Source organism: Thalassophryne amazonica, chromosome 11 (assembly GCF_902500255.1).
Source record: "Thalassophryne amazonica chromosome 11, fThaAma1.1, whole genome shotgun sequence".
In the NCBI taxonomy this organism is placed as follows: Eukaryota; Metazoa; Chordata; class Actinopteri; order Batrachoidiformes; family Batrachoididae; genus Thalassophryne; species Thalassophryne amazonica.
The window spans coordinates 32,452,051-32,475,411 of record NC_047113.1 but is presented as its reverse complement, the minus strand read 5'-3'; the positions used below and the strand labels follow the sequence as shown (position 1 = coordinate 32,475,411).

Below are 23,361 nucleotides of genomic sequence, written 5' to 3'. Positions count from 1 at the left end.
CCACCCTCTCGTTGATTTTTTTCATTGTTTAGGAATGGCTCAGACTGCTGCTTTGTTTGATCAAAATTTTTTCAAAAGCTGTAAGGCACAACTGAGTGGACACCATTCGATAAATTCAGCTGGTTTTCGGTAAAAATTTTAACGGCTGATGAGAGATTTTGGTCTGGTAGTGTGGCTTTAAGAACGGCCCACGGGCCTGATGGCGATCTGCGCTTCGAGGCGGCAGCATCTCGCCGTTTCAAGTTGAAAACTTCCACATTTCAGGCTCTGTTGACGCAGGAAGTCGTCAGAGAGCAGAGAACTTTCAGAAGAAGTCGGCATGAGGAGTTTATTCGGACATTCCATTGTTAACGGACATTTTTTAATGAAAGAACGTGCGGGCAGAGTCGCATGTCGGGCCGGACCCGACCGCGGGGGGTCGAGACAGGAAAAACACCTCCGTTGGAAACCTTAACAGACAAGTTGGAACATGCCCAAGCTGTTAAACAATTTCTCAGTTACTCACTTGTTGAAAGCCATCAAAAGCCGCCTGAATTTTACAAATGGTTTTCAACACGGAGGTGTTTTTCCTGTCGCGGAGCACACAGATTCACCGAGTCGTCACGGAAACGACTCGCGAATTTGCGCGCACGTCTTTCATTACAAAATGTCCTTAAACAGTGGAATGTCCGCATAAAGTCCTCATGCCGGCCTCTTCTGAATCTTCTCTGTTCTCTCACGACGTCCTGGGTCAACAGAGCCTTAAATTAGGATGATTTCAGCTTGAAACAGGCTGACGACGGCGCCTGGAAGCGTTGCAGGACATCCCGCTCCGTGGGAAGTCCTTACAGCGACAGAAACACCCCATAATCTCTCATCAGCCGTTAAACGTTTCACCGAAAACCAGCTAAATTTCTCGAATTGTGTCCGCTCGGATATTCCTCACAGGTCCAGAAAAAATTTTGATAAAGCAACGCGCCGTCTCGAGTAACGTGTGAAACAAAGGAATTCAGCCGAGAGGGCGGGACCACATCTCACTCAAGGCCTGCCCACAGGGAAATGACGTCACTGACGCGTGAAAAAACTCACACATGCGCACGAGGGTTCAAGCATGATTGGTGTAATCGCACATCATTCAAATCCATATAGTTAAAAAAAATAGAAGTGTCGGTTTCTTATCTAATACACCTTGTAGTTGTTGAAAAAAAACCATTGTGACACACAAAAAAGTGAGTAAAAACACCTTAATAATATTGAACTACAAATAAATTTGATTGTTGGTTTGTTTTATTTTGCCATTAAAATTGACTATCATTTTTCAAAATAACTTCTCAAGGTCAGTGATCCTCAAAGTCTGGAGACTAATTAGTCGCAGCACAGTTAACGAGTAAAAGCTGATTGAGTTTAACAGGCATGGCGTGTGCGTGTTTGAACGTGGAGGATTGTTGCTGTCCCTTTGCTCAGGGCTTTGGCTTTGCAGTAGCAGCAGAGGTGGAGGGACCTTCTGCCGCTCGGAGAGAACGGAGACTAGATCTGAGTCGCCAGACACCAGAAAAGTCTCCAGTGACGGCATAAAAGTAGCTAGATTTGTTGCTCGTCACGTTTGAGAAAATAAGTCCTCAAGAGGGTTTGGAAAGTTGTCAGATTTAGCGAGAAAGTCGTCAAGTTGGCAACACTGCACGGATTTCTCCTCAATGCAGCGGGAGTTGCCGTGGGACTGGGCCGGGACTGGGCCCTCCCCCGTACTGAAGCACTCAACAGGGGACTGCCTGCCTCCTCTGGTCACCTCCTCCAGTCGCCTCCACCGCTCGCATGGAAAAGGAGGCAGACAATCAGCAGTGAAATACTCCATTTCATTGGCTGAGATCTCCTTAGTGAGGGCTTCTGATTGGCTCACACAGACGCAAGACAGGCTGGTTTCCGCCTCCATCTTTATAACTGTGCAGGTTTGTTTTTTGCCAAATAAAATTCAATTCATAAAATGTTTCAAGCCCAAGTACTGTGTTTTTTTCAATGACACTCAAAATTAAAACAGAACAGCAAAATAATAAATAACTATCCCAACTGTCTGTGTGTTACATCAATTCATTGCAGATTTTTTTCTTTGTCAAAAATAATTCACTGCACTAAACACCAGCTTTAAGAAAACTAATGTTAAACAACAACATACAAAACAAACAAACAAAAAACAAATAACTCTGCTAGAGTGTCTCTTTTTGGTCCATTAGGTTGGTTCCAAAATCAAGAATCAACAAAAGAAAGTTCATAACATATTTAGGATGTTTTCTGCTCACTTTTTTTTCTCCCATGATGTTATCCCTCTCTCCTACAACATCAATCACTACGTTTACATGCAGCCAATAAGTCTTTCATAACCGGAATATTAGCAATAACCCGGTTGCGCACGGCCATGTAAACACCCGCAAAAACAGGAATATGACCCCTGGGTTACTCCTTTTCTAACCCGAATATCAGGTCATATAAACGTGCATTGGAATATCCCCATAGAAAGGAACATTATTTTGTGTTCTGCGCATGTCCTATTCACAAGGAATCTTGGGCTTTTGAGTACGGCAACTACTTGTATGCGGTGCGAGCAAACCAACGGACACCACAGAAGCAGAGGTAAACAAGCATGGGGAAATCCAGACGCGGCGGCACAGCACCACACTTTTGGAGCGAGGAGGAAACTGAGTACTTCATTAGTATCGTGAAAGACATGAATATAATGTCTTTTATTGACGGTAGAAAGTACCGAGATAGCAACGTTTACAAGAAGGTGGCCGAAAAGTTACGCGAAGCAGGATTTGCACGAACGCCAGAGTCGTGCAAATCCTTCGCACGTCTTCACACCAGTGGAAGACGTGCGTCGCTGTTTAGATGGGGATATTCCAAATGATACCAGTGACCATGTATACAGGAGTAACTGTCTGCTTAAGCATGTAAACAGGTTATTCATAATGATTCAGAAACTGGAATATTGACCTTATCCTGAATATTAACAGCATGTAAACGTAGCCACTATCAAATGCACATGGCCAATTATACAAATTAGGTGATGACATCTTTTAGCGACATTTAGTACAGTCAATAGCGACTTTTCCTGACTGAGGAGTTGGCAACAGTGCAGGTACACATTTTCTTTTTTGTTTTAAAGGAAATGGTGGCCATAAGGTTGGAAAAGTGGGCTTGTGGCTGGATGGTTATAATAGGTTTGATCCGGACCAGATGGATAATTATGGGCAGGGAAGTTGAAAGAGTCGAGTACATTTCTTCCCCTAATTACCCACTAAGGCACACTTGTACAAGGCCCTTTATCCCCTAATTGCTCTTGGTGTGCAGCTGAGCATCTTTCCAGCAGCTCATGACATTGGAGGGTGAGTGTGTCTGAGCATTTGCCTTCAGATGGAAAAGACCGAGGACCCACTAATCCATTGGTTTGAAGATGACTAGCTCTCCCAACTGATGTATTCGCCCATCTGCTTGGCACCGTAAAATAATCTCATGAGCTAATTACTATGGTTGTGTTTAAAAAGTTGTCCTTACAAAAGGAGCATAGCATTGTAAAAAAGGGTGTGACAGAATGAATAAACAACTATGTAAAATGACTACGACAGAGATAAAGGGGGGAAAAAGGTGAAGCAACATGGTTGAGTCAAACACAGTGACAGAGACACAGTTAAAGAGACTGAGATCAAGGCAGAAGCAGAAGGAAACCGACAAGTAAAACTCGCAAGTCAGATACACTTTGCTTGTGCTACATTTTCCCCACACACCTTGTTAAGTCTCATGTTAGGAAATGTTCCCGAGTCACTTTGAGCTGTCAGATCAGTATTTCTGTAGCATGTAGCCTTACAGCAGCACACAACCATGTCGGGGTCAAACCAGATTTAAAGCTGCGGGAGACGCCAGCCGGTGGACATTCAAGAATAAATAATAGATAAGACAGCGTGTCACTAGATTAGCCAGACACGACTAAAGGTCGACTGCCTGCCGCCGCCGGCTGTTAGATGGTTTTGGTAGGAAAGAGGGCTGCACAGAAACACTGAAACATCAAAACATAATGGGAAATATTTTCTTCTCAATACGTCAAAGTAGCCTTTTAGAGCGTGTCCTAGATTTCCTCAACTTATCTGCGAGGTAAATTCTATGAGCTAGTGTGCAGCCATACGTTGGATGATGATGAATAGATTCTGCAGCTGGAGTTTTGTGATGCTTAAAGCTGACAAGTCTCAGTTCTCACACTTTGTTGTCCTCTAACCGCTGTTGCTTCTGTAACCTCTTGCTGGTGTGAAAAGCAAAGCTGGTGCTCACTTTTTCCCTGTTTCTCAATAATAAATAAAGAAATAAGCTCATGAGCTTGTTCTAAACATCTGAGTTTTCTGGGAAACAGATGTTGCTGTGCTGACACTGTTGAACAGGATATGGATGCTAAGAGAGAAAATCAGAAACTGTGAATTGTCCATCTGTTTCTGCCCTATTATGTAACATCTAAATAGATCCTTGTCATTTGATGGAATGTATTCCATGTAACATTGATATTTGTCCCATTGTGTAGAAAAATAGACACTATGATTGACAATTTTTTTTTTTTTTTTTTTTTACACATTTTGGTTCCATATGTTTTGCAACATTAGCTGCGTTTACATGGACCAAAAGTAATCTGATTGAACAATCAGATTGAACAATCAGATCAAAATCACGCCATGTAAAGAGCTCCATCTGATTAGAATAGCCCAATCCGATCGAAATTACGATTGGGTTAGAGGAGGTGGTGTAACCCTGTTTTTAACCCGATCGCGTTCCATGTAAACGGCACGTCGGATTGTCCGCCTGTGAGGAGCCTTACTGCGCATGTCTGTTACGTCACATCACCACGTGACTCTTCCTGCTCTGTGTTCGCGGAAATCAATCAATCAATCAATTTTTTTTTTATATAGCGCCAAATCACAACAAACAGTTGCCCCAAGGCGCTTTATATTGTAAGGCAAGGCCATACAATAATGATGTAAAACCCCAACGGTCAAGACGACCCCCTGTGAGCAAGCACTTGGCTACAGTGGGAAGGAAAAACTCCCTTTTAACAGGAAGAAACCTCCAGCAGAACCAGGCTCAGGGAGGGGCAGTCTTCTGCTGGGACTGGTTGGGGCTGAGGGAGAGAACCAGGAAAAAGACATGCTGTGGAGGGGAGCAGAGATCGATCACTAATGATTAAATGCAGAGTGGTGCATACAGAGCAAAAAGAGAAAGAAACAGTGCATCATGGGAACCCCCCAGCAGTCTACGTCTATAGCAGCATAACTAAGGTGATGGTGACAGCAAAAAAACAGAGCTGGACTTGACAAGAGCCAACACTCCTCAATGTTTTAAAATAATTTAAAATAAGTGGAAAAGTTTGACGGACGTAAGCTGGCAGCACAGACTTCTTGTGTCCGGAGTCAGCAGGTCAGTAGAGCAAATTAAAAACCGCTGGGAAGCAACGAGCGCTTTCTACAAGGAGAAGCTAAACGAGCAGAAGCGGCGCGGCTCCAACCAGCTTCACTTAATATGAATTAATGGATAATAATCGGAGGACGACCCTCTCCAAGGAGCACACTGGAGTAGAAGTCGGTTTTCCACCGGAGGAAAGTTAACCCGAGACACCGGAAAGTCTGGAGGTAAGTCCTGATAAAATCACGCTAACTCAACATTCCTTTTTTTTTTTTTCCCCGAGACCTACTTTGAGCCAAATGTGTGGCTTTAGTTCAAGTTAATGTTGGGGATTCATGTTAAGTTATCCCATAAGTTTATTCGCGGAGTAAAGTGCATGAACACAGTCTGATCAATGAGTTAACCGACACTCTTTATCCTCGTTCACTTTAGTGCATCGCGTTAATTTCTGCTCTCATATATACAGATGATGATGCTGATGATGATGATGATGATGTAAACAGCACATCGGAGGAGATTGATGACAGCAGCTCAACACAACCTGAAGACCACACAGAGGAGGCTCCAGACAAAAAGGTGAGTTTTTTTTTAAAGAGTAATATGCTGCAAAATAAGACCGCAGTGAGTTATTGAAATTTCCTGTAGAGCTTGTTGAAAAAAATAATGTTCAAGTCACTGCATATTTATTTATTTATTTATTTGGAGTGCTTTATTTTTTAGAAGTGGTAATATTACAAACTTCCAGCAGAATATGACAGTTAATATCCTTTAGACAGTTGAGACACAAACATATTTTCATTTCAATTTTGTTTTCCTGTTTTGAGCTTTGTGAAGTCAAACGCTGTGTGGATGAGTACAACATATTTGAATATAGAAGCAGGATGATTCTTTGGTATAATACATGACAGAGATCCACAAAGAGAAAAACATAAACCCTCTTTTTCTTTGCTAACTGAAATTATACATTCTTTCTAGATCTAAAGCCATCATCTGGTGATGCCACGCTCCTGGGTGATCGATCAGCCCAGCAGAGATCTTTCCTGGACAACATGCAACAGCAGCATGAGAGGAATCTGGAAAGAGAAGACAGGCTTCTTTCCAGGTTTATGGAAGAAAGTTCCCGCTCAACTGAAAGCATCATAGGGTAACGGTTTGATGGTCTACTCATCAGCTCCACATTTACATGAACAAAGTTAGTCTGGGACCTCGCTGAGATAAGCATGTAACAGCCCGAAAACGACCACTCGTCCCAAGCGTTACTTCAAATACAGCTGGATTTTCTAAACTGCAGCAGCTGTAGGTTTTCCCAGGTACTCGGTATGCTCAGAATGACCAGTACATGTTTAGAAGGGTCATAGAAGAGTGTAAAATTTCTCATTTTTATATTTTAAGAAAAAAAGTTAGGTCAAACGACCTACATATAGTCTGGAATCGCCACATATTTAGTATCTTAAACTTTCTATTGTGGATGTTCCTTGATAATCTTTAAAACATTTAAGACCTCTAGATACTGCTGTTTGCCAAAGACACAAGGTTTGTTTTGTATTTTCCACTTTAAATGCATATTCCATTGATAACAGGACTGAAAATAAAAATTTCATATTTGGAAAATGTTCATTTTCTTTGGATGTGTGGTAATACGTTGATCCACTTATTTTAGCCATTTTCTCTTAAAATGTCAAAATAGAAATTTTACAGTTTTCTTTGGCCCTCCCAAAGATGTACTGGTCATTTTCAACATGTTCAACACCCTGGAAAATCTCTAGCTGCTGCTGTTTAGAAAATACATCTGTATTTGAAGTAACACTTGGGATGAAAAAGGGTGTGGGCATTTTGGGCTGTTTGTCCTGGATAGAGATTTTGGCACATATCCCAAGTTGTTCACTGGGGTCATATTAGTCTGGAACAGGTGAGTTAATCTCTCCTAAATGATGTGGAAGCATCTCACCTTGGTCCTCTACCAAGTCCACCGTTTCATCACCAATCACAGCGAGCCACCTGACCACCCAACACAAGTTACCACCTACCACTTCGGCACATGCAGAATAATCAAAATAACAGTGGAAACGTTGACTACAGCCTACACAAGAAGTAGAAATTGAATATAAGAAACTGGCCCTGATGTTTAGTTTCTTCAAATTTTTCCTGATAGTATGTTATTTTGCTGACAAAGAGCTGCCTTTAGGGTTTGGTTTTATGATCTGACATCACAGTAATGCCAATTTAAGAAGTAATGCCAAGCTCTGATGTAAGTGATTAAAAGTTTTTAGCACTATATTTTATTTTTAACCAAATTGTTGTGGTGCTGCCAGGTTTTTATTTTATATATGTGTATGGAAGAAAGTTGTATTCACTTTAATAAAAAAAAAAAGAAAATGTGTTTGTCAGATTTTTTTTTTTAATTATTATTTTGTTAATGGAGATGACCATTTCGGAGAGGGAAGTGACTGAACATGTACTTCTTTAATGCCATCGTTGTCCTGCTCCCACTGGAATGGCTCTGCATCGAGACTTGTGGTCCAGGCTGAGGAAAGATGCCATCAAAGTGACCAGTGTTCTCCAATCAGTTGTTGCTTGTGTTGTTCCTCTCATTTTGACTGAAATTAGGAATCAAATCAAATCAGTTTCATTTATATAGCGCCAAATCACAACAAACAGTTGCCCCAAGGCGCTTCATATTGTAAGGCAAAGCCATACAATAATTACAGAAAAACCCGAACTGTCAAAACGACCCCCTGTGAGCAAGCACTTGGCGACAGTGGGAAGGAAAAACTCCCTTTTAACAGGAAGAAACCTCCAGCAGAACCAGGCTCAGGGAGGGGCAGTCTTCTGCTGGGACTGGTTGGGGCTGAGGGAGAGAACCAGGAAAAAGACATGCTGTGGAGGGGAGCAGAGATCAATCACTAATGATTAAATGCAGAGTGGTGCATACAGAGCAAAAAGAGAAAGAAACACTCAGTGCATTATGGGAAACCCCCAGCAGTTTAAGTCTATAGCAGCATAACTAAGGGATGGTTCAGGGTCACCTGATCCAGCCCTAACTATAAGCTTTAGCAAAAAGGAAAGTTTTAAGCCTAATCTTAAAAGTAGAGAGGGTGTCTGTCTCCCTGATCTGAATTGGGAGCTGGTTCCACAGGAGAGGAGCCTGAAAGCTGAAGGCTCTGCCTCCCATTCTACTCTTACAAACCCTAGGAACTACAAGTAAGCCTGCAGTCTGAGAGCGAAGTGCTCTATTGGGGTGAAATGGTACTATGAGGTCCCTAAGATAAGATGGGACCTGATTATTCAAAACCTTATAAGTAAGAAGAAGAATTTTAAATTATATTCTAGAATTAACAGGAAGCCAATGAAGAGAGGCCAATATGTGTGAGATATGCTCTCTCCTTCTAGTCCCTGTCAGTACTCTAGCTGCAGCATTTTGAATTAACTGAAGGCTTTTCAGGGAACTTTTAGGACAACCTGATAATAATGAATTACAATAGTCCAGCCTAGAGGAAATAAATGCATAAATTAGTTTTTCAGCATCACTCTGAGACAAGACCTTTCTGATTTTAGAGATATTGCACAAATGCAAAAAGGCAGTCCTACATATTTGTTTAATATGCGCATTGAATGACATATCCTGATCAAAAATGACTCCAAGATTTCTCACAGTATTACTAGAGTTCAGGGTAATGCCATACAGAGTAAGGATCTGGTTAGACACCATGTTTCTAAGATTTGTGGGGCCAAGTACAATAACTTCAGTTTTATCTGAGTTTAAAAGCAGGAAATTAGAGGTCATCCATGTCTTTATGTCTGTAAGACAATCCTGCAGTTTAGCTAATTGGTGTGTGTCCTCTGGCTTCATGGATAGATAAAGCTGAGTATCATCTGCGTAACAATGAAAATTTAAGCAATGCTGTCTAATAATACTGCCTAAGGGAAGCATGTATAAAGTGAATAAAATTGGTCCTAGCACAGAACCTTGTGGAACTCCATAATTAACCTTAGTCTGTGAAGAAGATTCCCCATTTACATGAACAAATTGTAATCTATTAGATAAATATGATTCAAACCACCACAGCGCAGTGCCTTTAATACCTATGGCATGCTCTAATCTCTGTAATAAAATTTTATGGTCAACAGTATCAAAAGCAGCACTGAGATCTAACAGAACAAGCACAGAGATGAGTCCACTGTCTGAGGCCATAAGAAGATCATTTGTAACCTTCACTAATGCTGTTTCTGTACTATGATGAATTCTAAACCCTAACTGAAACTCTTCAAATATACCATTCCTCTGCAGATGATCAGTTAGCTGTTTTACAACTACCCTTTTAAGAATTTTTGAGAGAAAAGGAAGGTTGGAGATTGGCCTATAATTAGCTAAGATAGCTGGGTCAAGTGATGGCTTTTTAAGTAATGGTTTAATTACTGCCACCTTGAATGCCTGTGGTACATAGCCAACTAATAAAGACAGATTCATCATATTTAAGATCGAAGCATTAATTAATGGTAGGGCTTCCTTGAGCAGCCTGGTAGGATTGGGGTCTAATAGACATGTTGATGGTTTGGAGGAAGTAACTAATGAAAATAACTCAGACAGAACAATCGGAGAGAAAGAGTCTAACCAAATACCGGCATCACTGAAAGCAGCCAAAGAGAACGATATGTCTTTGGGATGGTTATGAGTAATTTTTTCTCTAATAGTTAAAATTTTATTAGCAAAGAAAGTCATGAAGTCATTACTAGTTAAAGTTAAAGGAATACTCAGCTCAATAGAGCTCTGACTCTTTGTCAGCCTGGCTAGTGCTGAAAAGAAACCTGGGGTTGTTCTTATTTTCTTCAATTAGTGATGAGTAGTAAGATGTCCTAGCTTTACAGAGGGCTTTTTTATAGAGCAACAGACTCTTTTTCCAGGCTAAGTGAAGATCTTCTAAATTAGTGAGACGCCATTTCCTCTCCAACTTATGGGTTATCTGCTTTAAGCTGCGAGTTTGTGAGTTATACCATGGAGTCAGGCACTTCTGATTTAAGGCTCTCTTTTTCAGAGGAGCTACAGCATCCTAAGTTGTCCTCAATGAGGATATAAAACTACTGACGAGATAATCTCTCTCACTCACAGAGTTTAGGTAGCTACTCTGCCCTGTGTTGGTATATGGCATTGGAGAACATAAAGAAGGAATCATATCCTTAAACCTAGTTACAGTGCTTTCTGAAAGACTTCTACTGTAATGAAACTTATTCCCCACTGCTGGGTAGTCCATCAGAGTAAATGTAAATGTTATTAAGAAATGATCAGACAGAAGGGGGTTTTCAGGGAATACTGTTAAGTCTTCAATTTCCATACCATAAGTCAGAACAAGATCTAAGGTATGATTAAAGTGGTGGGTGGACTCATTTACATTTTGAGCAAAGCCAATCGAGTCTAACAATAGATTAAATGCAGTGTTGAGGCTGTCATTCTCAGCATCTGTGTGGATGTTAAAATCGCCCACTATAATTATCTTATCTGAGCTAAGTGCACAGCAGGTTGCTATCACAGCTGGTGTAAAGGTGAAGTGAAAATCTCTTGTCTTCAGTAGCACCCTCCACCTCGACTTCAAAATCCCTAAAGTGTTTTCTACTGTTACACAGAGTGAACTGAGGTTCACATTAACAAATTTCTCCTCTGGGTTCAGATGTGTAGAATTTATGCAGCCTATCAGCAACCAGATGAGGAGTGGATCTGCAGGGTCACCAATGATTTGTAGCCGTACGTCTTCGCCCTCAGTGTTTTTCCACACCCTAAAACAGAAAATGGTTATGTATTTTAAAATTCTGATGCTTAATGAGTCATTATATTCTTAAGAATAAATCAGGCGAACAAAGCACAGGGTGTAGTGGATATGACTTTTTTCCTCTTAAGTTTGAAAGGTATTTGGCAGTTGTTGAGCTCTCAAAGGTCTGAATGGCACAAAACATTGGAATCTTGGGCTTTTCCAGGCATTTTGCAACTGATGTTGCAAAATCTCAAAGCAAACAACTTGTTTTAGTTGAGTAAAGTAAGTAGGAAATGTAAAAAGGCCTCACACACATGGTTTGTTTCATTTATTCATGAAACTGATTTATTGTCATATTTTGCAAAAGTTCATTGTTTAAAATACGTTTTGTGAGATTTCATAGTGGACTCTACCTAAAAGCCACAGAAAAAAAAGTTAGCAGAAGTCATAAAAGTGGCAGCTGTGAAGTTATTGATTGTGGGTCAATGAAAACGACAGACGTTCAGAAATAACCTACCTGCATGTGTCTGTGAGTCCCGTCAGTTATTTGAGGAATATGATGCGTTTCCTCAAAGCTCCGTCTGATCTCCAAGGCTTCTTTTTCATTTGGCTCGTAAATCAGATGTTTAATCCGTCGGTGTTTTCATTACGGCTTTCCGTGCTACATCACGTAAAAACACATTCCGCCGCGCTCGTTTCTTTCTGAACAAGTCCTGAAGAAGAAGCATGTTCCTCTGATGCTGCAGTTTCAAAAGAAACGCGCAAAAAATAACAGTAATCTTGATTACGCCGGCTAACAAATCCATTGTTTATACGGGCGGGCTTCCGGGTACAACTCATTTGCGTATGTCACAAACGGCAGACATCACAACGCAAAGCATTATGGGATTGCTCTACTGACTGAATCGGATCGTAACCACGGTGCATGTAAACACGCACAGCAAGCGGATCACTTTAGGGCACGTTCATGTAAACAGGACAATCTGATCCACCAATTGGATAGAATTCAATCAGATCAGAAATCAAGTGTCCATGTAAACGTAGCTATTGAAAGAATCCACTACGTTTTCATCAATGTCTCCATGATACAAGAAAGCAAAATCCAGTAGCTGTAAGATGCATATCTCATACTATACAGAATGTCATCGTCCACAGTGGTGTAGCCAGTGATGCTGGTTACTCTAATCTGACTGCTTTTTTCAATAACAAGTAAGTAAAGTGTTAATCTTTCCAAATCAGTAATCTGATTAAAGTTACTTCCCCAAGTCACTGTGCCCTACTATTATTTTTGTATTGTGGGTTGATTGCAGCAGGAGGTTCGGTTGAAGTGCCCATTCCTCCCACTTTCAGCAAGCTGCAGCGTTTCAGCTGCTGTGCAGCAGCTCCAAGTTGTCTCTCAAAGTGCGGTGACACCCAGAGCTATGGTTTTACAAAGACATTTTTGCACTTTTTTTTTTCTTTAAAACTCCATGCCACTGTGTCTCCTACTAAAAACAACTGATCTGCGATGCGTAACAAATACAAATGCTTTTTTCCCCACTCAAATGCACCTTAAATCTATTTCTGAGGATGACATGACGTAAAAAATGCTGAAAAAAGGCTTACCCGTCAATCTCATCACATTTTATGCATAAATAAACTATCCATTCATCTGCTCAAACAGCAAGCCAGGGTGAATCCATATGGGAACGGGGCGTGGGTGGGTCAGGGGGATGCAGCTTCCCACAACCCCAGATTAAAGGTCCACTTTTGAAGACATTTTTCCATACTATTACTACTTATAATAATAATTTCCACAGTTAAAAGTTTAAAAAGAATTGAATACTTACATTTATAAACAATGTAGGTTAGAAACTGTAAGTTTTACCATTACAGTGCTGTCAACAGTTAAATATGAGTTCAAGAAAGATGTCTGTTTTTTTTTTGTAAAACAAGTATTTATGTTCATTGAAGTTAAGAAAGGGTGACTATGAAGTGAGTATTGGCAAAATGGGTTATCATTTTCATGTTGAGGTGATAGGGGGCATTGTCAGCAGTTGCTGAAAGTAACTAATAAAGTACCTAGTAATCTAACTTAGTTACTTTTGAGTAATCTAACTTAGTTACATTGAGTTAGTTTTTCAAGGAGTAATCAGTAATTGTATTACTTTTTCAAAATAACTGTGGCAATACTGGGTATAACAGAAATGAAGCATACTTCTGCCGGGAAGTTTCAGATTTCTAAGGTGTCAGGTTCACTGTTCCCCCTTTTAGTCATCAACCTACAGCCAATAGGAAGTGTACATGGTATTTAAGATGTCAGTTCTAATTGTACTTGCATGTCACTGGCCTGAAACACTGCCTCCTCCACACTGCCAATACTTGGTCCCTATCTGATGCCTGTGGTACACTCTGGCTCTGCCGACTTCCGATGGCAGGATTCGAGCTCAACGTACACATTCACACTCAGGACTACAACACACTGTACAATATATCACTATGGATTAAATCTCCTGAGTCTTATTGGTAGAACTAAAGATGTGTGCAGACATACAAATGCCTACTCCACACCTTGGTCAAAATTGTGTGTACCAAGAATTTATCAAAACACACAATGTTACAGAAATACAGATGTAAACACAAAGATGCATTTTATGTCTGTCATGACACTAAGCAACAAAATATTCTTGCTTCTTGAAAAAACAAATGAGACAGGTGATAACAGACAGTGTTGACATGACCACACAAATAATTTCAGATCTGTTGTGTCACAAATTAAACATTATTATTTTTTTATTTTTACAATTTAATCGCATTGGCATAATATGCTGAGACACTGTTAGTTCAAATGAACTAAATCCTTCTGTTAAGTACACTCACTATGCTATTGCCTACAGGAACATGTGCACAGCATGCAACCAAACAACTTTTTTTTTCTACCAGCATCTAACCTGACAAAACATGCCGAAACATGCCTGAAGCAGCATTTCCACAGCACCAATACTGAGTGCTTGCCCAGGCTTGCTTGGACTGTCTAAAATAGCTTGCTTTGTCAGAACAATCCTGGAGACTTCACATCATGAAAAAACAAAATAACAACAACAAAACAAAGAGACAGTTCTAGCTACACCCAAAAATTGTTCAGGAAACAAAATTTTCATTGTCTAATAAGATTAATTAGGAATGAAAGAATTTGCATGAGCTGAAAGAAAGCTGGCTTGAAAAAGCCTAGGGGTTTCCCATGAGGAGTTAGACGGCCTGGCTGAGGATAGGAAAGTCTGGAATGAGTGGCTTTGTCTGCTGTTACCATGACCCAGACCCAGATAAGTGGCAGAAAATGAATGAAAATATTTAATTTAACCAGGTCAGTCACATTAAAATCAAGATCTCTTTTACAAGACAGACCTGGACAATTCTAAAGTTTCCAATTCATCTAACCTACATGGCTTTGGATGCACATGGAGGGAACCCACGCAAACATGGGGAGAACTTGCAAACTCAGAAAGGCCACAGGTGGGAATTGATCCCATGGCCTTCTTGCTGTTAGGCAACAGTGCTAACCACTAAGCCACCATGCTGCCGAAAAAAATTAAATGAAAAGTGACTGCAACGTCCACATTGTGACAGCTCATTGTAGTATTCATGCTTTTGAATGTTAGGTTAGGATACTTCTGGATACACATATGGGTAAATACTTCAAAGAAATATCCTGTTTGGACCGTTTAAATGGTCTTTTTGCAAGTGAACATAATTAGCATCAGTGCCGACAATGGTTGTCACTGATCACAAAAAACGTTTCGGATTGGATGTGGTTTTTAAGCCACGGATTGGATCATTTCTGGGCTCAGCAAAAAGCAAACTTTACTTAACATTTTACAAAGAACTTGAGCAAAGAAAACAAGGAACTTTTGCCATCCTCAATAAAAACAAGGTGTTAAATGTTTCACAAAGTATTTTAAACTAAAAATACTTCATTGTTATATTAAATTGCAATATGAACAGTACAGATGAATAAAAAAATAGTCTTTGGCAATATCATGAAAAGTAAAATATAATAATAAAAATGAATAAATCTGATCAACATTTATGACTGCAAATTCTTTTCAAAAAGATAAGGATGTCTACATTTTGTGGTTGGCGGGAAACAATAATACCTTTATTTATAACCCTTTCAGAATAAATATATTTCTCCTACCACCACTGATCCGAATTCATTCAGATCAGTGGTCCTGTTGAGCAGACGCTCGGAAAGAGTTGAGAATATGGCACTTGTTTTATTTTCTGGAGCTGTGGCCTTCAACCACCCCAGCTGCACATGTGCTTTGAGCACTGTGCTTGGTTCAGTGAGCTCAAGATCGTACAATGAAGAAATGGCAGACATGCATCCTCAACGCCATTAATTTCTGAGATTCTTGCTTTGCTTGGATTCGGGCCTGCTGCCTGTAGCACAGGGCTGCTTTAACCTGGTTTAAACAGGCTGTGTGAATGCGCAGCTACATTTCTTCCACTCACATAGCGATTTCACCAAAACTGCATTGATGAAGGACACTTCATTCTCAACTGTTTTAAATTTGAGATGTAATTCCCATGTTTGGATCCAGAAGTGTGCCGAGCATGCATCAAGCCGTTTAACGGAGCACGAGGCTGTTTTAACAGGCTGAACTGCATCAAAATCAGCACAGTTATCACTTCAAAAATAAGTCACCCTAACACAAAATCACACTTATGGAAACTTTGAAATTAACCGCCTGAACTGTCAGGCGTAGTCTGTCTAGATCAGGGATCAACTGTGATCTGTCATCACACCTCATTTTCAGACCTACTTGCCTATGAGAGATCAAACGAGTGCAATTCTATCGACACAAGATGAGCACAGTGTGTGAAAATTACAACTGTCAGCTCTACACTATCAATTACACTTGTTTTCCATTGTGTTTGTGCTGGTGGAAGATACAGCCCATTGTTCAAGCAAATAGACTGACAAAGGCATCCACTCGAATGGCAAAAGAAGTAAAGTTGCGTTTTATGCTGAACAGTAACTTCTATCACAAAAATGTCCATATTAACTTATAAATAGGCTTGTTATTAACTACGGAAATGTGTATGTGATGTCAAGTGGCACCCTCCACAGGTCATGTGACAAAGCCAAGTGCTGGAAGTGGCATCTATGTTAGACTTCAGGGCAGCAGGCAGTAAGACACATGTGAAAGCCACACAATGAAGAAGAACACACTTTAATTCCAATAACAAAACAAAAACTGCTAAAAAAAAAAAAAAAAAAAAAAAAAAAATGATGCGAAAATGTCCTGAATTGTGTCAAAATGCAGGTTGATTCTGATAAATATGTTTGGTGACCTGGAGTGGGGCAGAAAAGAGTTTCTCTACAAATACTAATCTGTTCCATGGTGAATAAACATTTTATTCATTCAGCTCAAGAAATGTTCACAAATATGTGACATTTATTTTGTACGTATATTTGTAATCGAACCATATTAATGCCTTTACCAGGTGAAATCATACAAATATGTTTTCCTGCAGATCTGGTGTGAATCTGAGTTCTGCTATTGTAACTTCTGACAATGGTAATATTAGATACAAGTTACTTACAATCTAGAATATGAACATCCAGAAAAAAAAAAAAAAATCAGATGTACCCTAACAATACCCCCTCCAAAAAAGTACTTCAGCCAGTACTGTCCATGTAGACTAAGTATCTTAAAGAGAAATGCCTTGAGCCTATGTGCAAAAAGGTATAAAAAATGGAGTATGGAGTGTACATAAAGAATGTGAGTGTACATAAAGAACGTGAATGCAACTACGACCCCAAACTATAATGCAGGTACTTAAACTGTACTTCAACTCACATATTGTTATAGCATTCAAACACACTGATTAAAATTCAGTCAGCGAACTTTCTTCACAAAACTATCCTGTTTTTTTAATGCCATTCTATCTGACTGAGTCCCTCAGCTCCTGTCATATCCCACGGTGATAGTGCAACTGTGGCAACGGGCCAAGCTTTAAGCCAATCATACAAGGACTCTCTTATCTGTCGCCTCTGCTGGGGAAACAACGGAAGAGTGAGAATGGAGAGATAGATGTCCTTTCTTTAATCCAAGTGCATTTATCTACTCCTTCTAAATCTTTTACTCAGTCCTCTTCTGCACTTTCCACTTTCCTCTTTACTCAGCATGTTGAAGCTGTCCTCAACCAGTCAGAGAAGTCCCGCAGTACAGACCTCGGCTCCACCGAATGTTCCTTCTCCCCAACTGGTTTACATTCTTCTTCATTTCTGTCACATTTTTGTCTTTCTTCTTGTTTCTTTTTCTGTTCACAATGCCAGTTGAATGTTCAAAGAGGGCCCGTGGGAGGAAGCGTTCACTTCTTTACTATGCGCAAGTTTGTGAATGTGAAATTCCAAGCTGTAGAAAAAGCTGAGAATGTGGGCTGTGATGGAAAGGAGGCATTTCTTAGATAATCTTAGGGCATACTCGCACTAGGCCCGGTGGCCTTGTACTGTGACCTGATTGATCATGATTGTCCCAACTCCCCACTTCCCCAATGAGCCTGTGCTCACATTGCGTTAAGTTGTTAAATTACATGTTATATCAACAGAACATGACTTTGGTTTTGTAAAAGATTACAGCACCATACATGGTTCCAGGTCTCTGTAACAAAACCAGCAACCACACAAAATCAGCCCAAAAAACCAATTCACATTCAATAAGGTAAGACACTAGACAGGTTTTTAATCTAAATGCTCGTGAATTAATTGAAAACTGTACTATTCAAGTAGTAATAATAATATTAGTTACAATTGAGAAATGAAAATCACGTCAATGATGTTAGGTCCGAGATTTGCGCTCCAGTTCAGTTAGTGATCACACTACATGTGTACCACGAATGGTACCCTAGACTACTTCCATAGTTAAGCCCAGGCATAGTTAAGTGTATGAACTCAGTTCAATTAATTTATTCATATAGTGCCAAATCACAACAATGCTGCCTCAAGTCATTTCACACAGGCAAGGTCTAACCTTACCTCTGTGAAACTCCTCCAGGCATATATAAATAAAATGAATTGAACAAGTACACAGTGGTGAGGAACACCCTCACCAAAAACACCCTCTGGCATTTTTGAGGAAAAACCCTTAAGTATGGGCCAGTACATAGGGTTTATTTAGTTCAGCTAGGCAGGGAGGTACTAGTCCATGAATGATTTTATAAGTTAGTAACAAACCTTAAAAATCAGACCTCACAGAGACAGGAAGTCAGTGAAGAGAGACCAAAATCGGTGTAATGTGATCAAACCTTCGGCTTCTAGTCAAAGTTCTATGAGCAGCATTTTGATCCAATTGGAGACCCCAAATTCTGGACTGCGATAACCAGAGAAGAGGATGTTGCAATAATCTCATTTAGAAAGCATTAATCAGAGGTTCTGTCAGCCACAGACAGGATGGAATAATGCTATGTTACGAAGGTGGAAGAAAGCAGTCTCAGCAATTTCTCATTTGTAGGTCAAGGACAATGCGGGATCAAAAATCACCTCACGGTTTCTCATGTTATCAATGTAAGCTATAACACATGAGTCTAGGTTAAGCATTAGCTGTCCAAACTGATGTCTATGACTCACTGGATCAAGGACCATCATTTGAATCTTGTAGAAATTTAAAACACGAAATTACTTTACACCCAGGTTTTCACTGATGCAAGGCAATCCTCTAAAGTCTTGATGTGTTTGAGATTACATGCAGTTATCGGCATGTACAACTAAGTATCATTAACAGTAAAAAGTAATCCCATAGTGTAGCAGTATCTACCCAAGGGGTGCAATATAGAGTGAGAAAAGCAGGGGCCAAAGAAGCTCATATTTAATGGGATCAAGGTTGCAGGTGATGTTCGTGTACAGGTTTAATAGGATGTCAACCATACAAGGACATTGCCAGCAATTCCACAGTGATTCTCAAGCCTATCCAGTGGAATATGACGATCCACTGTGTCAAATGCAGTGTTAATATCTCATGGTGGCAGAACTGTAGTGGTGTCTGAATTAATTGTGAACAGAAGCTCATTTACCACTTTACTAAAGTGGTAAATGCCAACCCTTTTCGGACATGTTGGGTACACAGTAGGAACTTTTTTGTTGTTGTTTTCACTGATCTATCTTGTATTTGTTGTTGTGTCAAATGTTCGAAATAAACAGTTTTCATTCATTCATTCATACTAAGGGTACTATCTCACTGGTCTGCAACAGCCTGTGGATGGCAATTGTGATGGAAATCATTTGATTTCATGCAACATTCACTGGGTAGAGCTCTTCCCTCACAGGGTGTCGCCAACGTTGCACCTGGATGTTGAATTTTTCAAAGTTGGCGAGGCAACAAGGCTCCTCCCAGTATGCTCCCAGAGCCATTGCTGCATGTTGTTGTGCAACCCTCTGAATGTAGTCACAGCAACTCCCAGCATGAGAGATTCATGAGAGAACTGTGGGAGGGGAGGTGAGGGGGGTCTGGGCCACATGCACAAGCTGCAGGGGTGCACGCCACAGTAGTGGAGATGATCAGAGAAGAGCAGTCACTTCTGGAAGTTTCCGAGCTGCTGTCAGCCTGGCAGTAGTTGCAGGACATCAGGGCTCCTGAGCTTTCTGGACTTATGTATTTAATGTCTATTTTTTTTTTAATTTATTGGGGACCACAAGACTACAACAGTTTATTTTATACCAATCTATTTTATCTCAAGGGTGCTTGCTCTCCCTTTCTCTCTCTGACGATGTGCGGTGGGAGTCCTTTGAGTCACTCGTGAGGAATGCACAAACAGGGAGGAAATATGATGACATGCTTTCATTAAATGACACCCTGCTCAGTTCCAGCTCCCACAGTGCACATATGTATCTTTAAACTGGGAAAATATGAAGCATTGGAGGACTCTAGAAAGTACAAAAGGCCAATGGGACATCCTATACAACATATACTATAGTGTGGCTACTTTCAGGAGGTAAGGATGGACTTGTGGTCTGGCTTTCAGACCTAACCTGACATGTTGTCTCTTTTGTGGGGAAAAAAGAGAGTCCCTGCCTTTTTGCAATGTGTTGTAGGATTCATCCCGCATATATATATATATATATAGATAGATAGATAGATAGATAGATAGATAGATAGATAGATAGATAGATAGATAGATAGATAGATAGATAGATAGATAGATAGATAGATAGATAGATAGATAGATAGATAGATAGATAGATAGATAGATAGATAGATAGATAGATAGATAGATAGATAGATAGATAGTGATATTCATGTTTTGCGAGACCTGCTTTCAGGTTTGGCGAGACCTGCATTCACATTTCATCAAACCTCTGACACTATCCCATTATGCAACTGGAGCCTAGTAACTGAAATTCGTCTTGGAAAACTCAAAGAAGAGAACAGGACAACAAAAACAATAACGAAGCCCAAAGGGCCATGGAAGTCTACAAGTATATATGAGGAGTTCTTAAAAAATTTGTCGGTACAATGGTGGCATGTCCCCTCGCCTGGTGAGGCATGCGAATTTGTGGTGTCCGCATGGTGTCTGGTGTGAATGCTGCATTAATCCCTCTCAAAGCCATTAAAATATGTCAATTGTGAGTCACTTTTTTACAGATTAAAGTGACTAACTGGGACTTCTGTCTTGTCGCGAGAAAGAAACGCGAATCATCCTCCGTTCCATTGCTCCAAATGCTGCGCCGCTTTCTACTGAGTCAAGTTAGAAAGAGAGTCCTCTCGGAATTAATAACTTCAAAGCGAATCGCTGTTTAAATCAAAAGACACCACTTCTCAAACATTGTAATACAACCAATAAACTGCAATCGATCAAAATGTTTTTTTTTCCCCCTCCCAAAAGGAGACATCCTGCACCGAAGTGCAGCAGCCCAAGATTGTGTGACTGCAGACCTGCAGACTCCAGCAACCGCCTGAGTTCAGCTCAGACATATGGAGAAACATTTATGCCATTAATGTCTAAGGAAATGCTTTTGACAAAAACTACAGATTTTTTTATTTGTATTTATGTCCAGAGATTGAAGATCCACCATGTACATATTATTTATGTCCAGAGGATCAAGGATCCAGTGACCAATTTCATATTTATTTACTTTAAGACTCAAAATGTTGTTGACATACATAGAAAACCTGTAAAGCCTACTTGTGTGGTCCATTGAATTGTGCCGCTCCTATTCACTCGCTTACCTCTAGTACGTGCAACAATAATGTTAGGCTGCTATGTATTACCTCTAAGTACATGCTAAGTATTCGGATGCAGGGACTGTGTACTGCACTGTGTCTGATCAAAGATTTCAGGGTATAAATTACTGACTATTCCCTGACACACGCCGTATACACAAAGAGAGCGCTCATGTACCACCCACAGCATCCAGGAGCTAATTTGACACCATCTCATGGGAGTTTAAAAGGCTTACTCAGGAACAGAGTCAGTGAAGGAAACAGAGAGCAGATCGGGAAAGGTGCTGATGTAGGAAAATATAACAAGCAGAATGAACTGGAAAGACAAAAGCAGAACAGAAGCCACAGAGTAAAAGGGAAGGAGAAAAAGAATCAAAGAGAGAAAGAGAGCCAACGTAGTGGTAGATTTAAGACGGGGTAGCAGAGAAGTGCAGAGCAGATATCTTTATGTCTATAAGAACTCCCATTTCAAAAAATCTCTGCTCTGTTTTAGATATCAGGATTAGACAGCAGAGATGTTGTCTCTCAGCACGTTTCATTGGCTTTTCTTACCTGACAGTTTGTGAATTTACAAAACATATCCAATACTAAAATTGCTGCCCTGATGAGCTGTAAAAGCTCCACAAAGCAGATTCTTGTCATTCACAGTCTGAGACAAGCCAAAAATAGATACAACTTACATTCTTGAATTATTTGAATAACTGACCTAAGTAGCCTAAGATAACCCAGTGAGCCAATGAGTTGGAAAGTTAGTACAGAGATAGCACTGAAAATGTAAATTTATAAAGCATTTTCAGTCAAATATTTCAAAGCACATTACAAGTCAAGTTCATATTTTTCATTCTTATTGCAGTATTTGGTTATATCACCTTAATATATATATATATTTTCAAAGCTCTGCTGTGTCTGTTAACTAACTGGCCTATTGGTGCCGTCAGCCACTGCAAATTCTGGTTAGCAACACATCACTGGTGAAAAGTAGTGGAAGAAACTAATGTGAGCTGCACTCGAGTAGAAGATTAATTATTTATGTCTTACTTTGGATAAAACTGCTATTTATGCCTCCCTGCCTACTTACAGTTTACATGAACTGTGTGGTCTGTCTGTGTAGTTAACAATTCTCAAGGTCGGTCATCCGCGCATATAGCCTCTAGGGGCAGGTTTTGTAGGTGAAAACGTCACTGAGCTCAATACAAATTCATGCAATTTGGTCACTTTTAAAAGGGGTCAGACTTGTCACTAAAGTCAATTTAATGTACAAAGGCTCATTTCAGGTCATCTTAGTGTATAAATCTCACTGCTCCAAGCAATGAGAGCTGTCAGCTGGCTGTGAGAAGCAAGTTAGAGACAAAAGCAAACCGGCTAATTTCAATAGACAATCAATACAGCCCAAGCATATTTTCACCGAGCGGACCAGTCGCAGAAGTACATATTCTCGCCTTCGGATTGGCCCTTCGCCAAAGTGACGTGGGGCAGATCTCAAGAATACGAGTGTTCCGCTATGACTGCTCTGCACTCTGGCTGGGATAACTGTAGTCAGTCATCGAGATGATACAACCAACCATCTCAAGTTAAAAATTTTCAGATGCTTCCATTTTTCCAAAACACAAGATCAGACAAGATGCCGTTCGCCTCGTGAGAAGAACCATTTAAGCACAGGGGCACTAGTCAGGTAAAGGTGATATTGTGTGATATTACAACCTGGTCTCATGGCCTCTACTGGTGGTTGGCTCTCACTGCGGTATTGTATCACTTCCTGTTCCGGAGCACAGCGGTGTTTTTCTGTATCTGTTAGCTGTTTAATCTGCGCAGTTAGATTGATCTAGTTATCTAGATTACGATTTGTTTCCCAGTGTAATCTTTACGTGCCTTAACTAAAGCACTCCTTCTGCTGAATCACCTCTAAATTATTTACACATTATTCACTTTGCGTGTTTTTAGGAATCCGAAAGCTTAGCGTACCTACTAGCTCTTAGCCGATTTAGCATGGCAGCTTCTCCTGTCTC

General features: G+C 40.3%; 1 protein-coding gene and 1 long non-coding RNA gene across 2 annotated transcripts in view; one reads left to right on the top strand and one right to left on the bottom strand.

The window, feature by feature from the left end:
- Nucleotides 1–23,361, bottom strand: part of spock1 (SPARC (osteonectin), cwcv and kazal like domains proteoglycan 1) — a 601,282-nt gene that overhangs the window by 325,449 nt on the left and 252,472 nt on the right. The window lies entirely within an intron of this gene.
- LOC117519875 lies at nt 5,295–7,177 on the top strand. Its single transcript, XR_004563467.1, has 3 exons — nt 5,295–5,636; nt 5,876–5,985; nt 6,385–7,177. It is a non-coding gene; the product is annotated as an uncharacterized LOC117519875 (long non-coding RNA).